Genomic DNA, 3587 nt, shown 5'->3' with positions numbered 1-3587 from the left:
GATGGAGGACAGATGGCAAATTCGCTCGCAGGAGGCGGGTGGTTCATTTTAAATATTTTAACAAAGCTATTTGTCTCATTTTTTTCCCCCATTTTAAGTTTAATCCTGGACAGTCATATTTCCCGGGCCTGAAGAAACCCAGCAGCTAAAGGGAGACAAGGACTGCTGGATCCAGCAGGTACGTGCCTTTCCTGCACTGCTTGTGGCCCAGGAGGCATAGGTGTGCTTCCCCCCAAGCTTACCTGTAAACCACACTCATGATTGGCCAACCATCCCCTGTGATCGGACCCCCCCAGTTCCCCTGAGCCACAATGTCTCCCCGAGCTACGATCTCCCACTGTCCCTTTCGATCTCCCCTACCCGCGCCCCTAGCCTTTCCGATTTCCCACCCCAGCTTTCCAACTGGACTTTCCAATCACCCCCACCACGGATTCCAATCTCTCTAGCCTCCAATCTCCCTCCCACCCCCACTCAGCTTCCAATGTTGTCATCCCCACCCCCAATCTTTCCAGCCTCTTCCCCCAACCCTTCCTTCTGATCCCTCTTTCCCTCCACAGCTACAGTCTGGTGCCAAAAGGCTATCTACCTGACACTAGCCAGCCTGCCTCTCAGTCTGGATGGTTGTGGCCATGAAACAGAGACAAAAATGTGAATCAGATCCTGCCTTTAAATTTGACAGGATGACTGAGGGAAATCCATTCTTCCAGGTTTTTCAAATGCAAAACAGCCTTCCTACGAACATACAAATTAGGAGCAGGAGTAGGCCATTCAGCCCCTTCGTGCCTGCTCCACCATTTAATAAGATCATGGCTGATCTGATTGTGGCCTCAAATCCACTTTCCCGCCTACCCCCAATACCCTTTGACTCCCTTGTTAGTCAAGAATTTATCTACCTCTGCCTTAAAAATATTCAGTGATCCTGCCTCCACTGATCTCTGGGGAAGAGAGTTCCAACGACTCAAAACCCTCTGAGAGAAAAAAATTCTCATCTCCATCTTAAATGGGTGAGCCCTTATTTTTAAATTGTCTCACCTAGTTCTAGTTTCTCCCACAAGGGGAAACATCCTTTCAGCATCCACCCTGTCAAGTCCCCTCAGGATCTAATATGTTTCAAGAAGATCACCTCTCATTCTTCTAAACTCCAATGGATACCGAACCAACCTGTCCAACCTTTCCTCATAAGATAACCCTCTCATCCCAGGAATCAGTACTCTCCACTTCCCCATTCTGACTCCTGCAGATATCGGGGCCAGGGTGTCATTGGAGCGTGGAGAGATCTTTAAGGAGGAGTGAAAGCAGTCTGCATCACTTTTTATCAGTTGAAAGTTGTGGAGACTTGGGGCTGGCTAATAGAATACTAGAGAAGTTGAGTCTCAAGATAATGGAGGAATGAACCAGGGTTTTGGTGGCAGCAGATGTGGAAGATATAGAGGTATAGAATAAAAGAAAGCAATCTTGATGATGGAATTGATATAGAGGCAGACATTGAGTTCAAGGTTCGAACAGTAAATCAAAATTCTCGTCTTTCTGACTCAGCCAAGGGTGGGTGATGGAGACAAAGGGCAAAGACACATAGGTCCTGGCAGCAGCCGAAACGAGCTGTTACAGCCAGGTGAGGAGGGGGTCTCAGGCTCCCCTCTTGCCCTTCCTCTTATTTGACTGCAACAGGGTTTATTCCTTTTAAATAGAGGTTGTGCTTACCACTTCTCTGAGTGTTTTACCTTTTTCCTTTACTGTGATCTTGAAAGAAGCAATCGGACAAGTTTTCTTGAGTTTAAACAAGAAAGAGGTAAGTTTGTTATACTGTTATGACCAGGCGAGAAAGGGGTCTAGGGTTCCCTCTCAGCCTTTACCTGGTCTTACAGTAACAGGGTTTAATTTTAAACACACCAAGTTTTTAGCACCCCTTGGTGAATCCTTGTTCACCGCTTTCCAATTATAAGGCAAAGAAACCAGCCAAACAGGTTTTCTTAGGTTTAACGAAGAAAAGTTGAAATTTATTAAACGTAAACTTTAATTCGGTTAACGCCTACGGATACACAACACGCCCAAGCTAGCATGCATACACGATAAACACACATGCAGATAGAGACAGAAAAGTGCAGAAAAAATAAAGTGGAAAGGTTTGAGGCAATATCTGAAGATAGTTTTGGTTACTGTTCTTCAAGCTCGCTGTAGAGTCCTTGATCGTAGGTAGATCTTGCTGTTCGTTGGGGCCCAATATTCTTCTTAAACCTTGTTTGATGTAGGAGACTTTTTTCTCGAGGTTCACGTCTTCAGTGGATTTGGAGGTCTGTGAGAAAGCGATGGAGCAGACAGGAGAGGCTGTGGTGAGCCAGCCAGGAGAGATCTTTACAGTCCAGGAGCAAACAGTCTCTTTCTCTCAAACTGTCAGTACAATTCAGAAGAACTCAGGTTGCCCAGCAGGTTAGTCATGTGACTAGCTGGTTTGACCATGTCTGTTTGTGGATTCGGCCATCTTAGCAGTCATCCTGGAATGTGAGCTTCCTCACGTTCAATGTCTGGTGATCAAAGTCCATTGTGGGTTTAATGTGTCAGGGAATGGTCCTTTGTCTCCACAAGCACTGTCTGTAGTATGTAACTGTTTTTTCCAGCTATGACTGTTTAACAAGTCATTTCCTCGCTCCAGCAACAGTTTAAAATCAATGTTCATATGACAAAATTAATATGCCTCATTTTTGGCAGGTGGGGGTCTGCAGGACAACACTTAACAATCTAATCCTGATTTAAAAATAATAAAAATGCGCGACACATTCATGCACACATTCACACGAGAATCACACATACACAATTAGATTACAAAGTAGAAAGTAGGTTTTTGGATTGATTAAAGTCCAGAATAAATAATAGTTAAATACACAGTTTGAGGTTGGATAATTTGGTGGTTGTCCAGCTGCAGTTGTACTCTTGAAGTCGTTGGCTGATCAAAGTGCTCTTTGTGGTAGCCTGCTTTGCTCAGGGTTTTCTTGAAGGCAGACTAGTAGGTGGTTCTCTTCCCCTGGACTCTTGGCTGTAATAGTCTGTAGGCTTGGAGGGTCCACAGTCACAGACGGTTTTTAAACTTGATGTTTTCTGGAGAAAGAGGGAGGTACACAGCTTTCTCTGCTGCTGCACACTCAGTTACTGCTTGTTTCTTCTAAGTGTAACCAAACTCTCAGTTTTTTCAGAGAGGGACAGGTGGTCACATGGTTGTCTCAATCCCCTTTGTTTTTAATGAGGTCCAAAGTCTAAAACCCAAAAGCTTTCTCAGGTGGTGTTGTCAATATTCACCTCCGAAGGGACGCCTCCATTTATAATGCCTTGAGATGGCTTTGAATGTCCTGCTAATTAGGGTGATCTGGGTAATCTACTCAGTTAGCCAAAGCATTGTTCTGGCTGGGCTTCTTGTTAGACTTCTAGCTCTGGTTGGGGCCTTGTAATGTGCAAAGGTGTTTCAGATGCAAATGGCAGTGGCCATCTAGGCTGCCAGTTTTTTAAAAAAGTTAACTGCAAGATTTTCTCCATTAAAAGTCAAATGTAAGTTTCCAACCAATTAAATTAATATTTCTCATTTGGCACATAGGGTT

The sequence above is a fragment of the Heterodontus francisci genome, chromosome 15, assembly GCF_036365525.1.
Source record: "Heterodontus francisci isolate sHetFra1 chromosome 15, sHetFra1.hap1, whole genome shotgun sequence".
Lineage (NCBI taxonomy): Eukaryota > Metazoa > Chordata > Chondrichthyes > Heterodontiformes > Heterodontidae > Heterodontus > Heterodontus francisci.
This window is presented reverse-complemented; position numbering follows the sequence as displayed.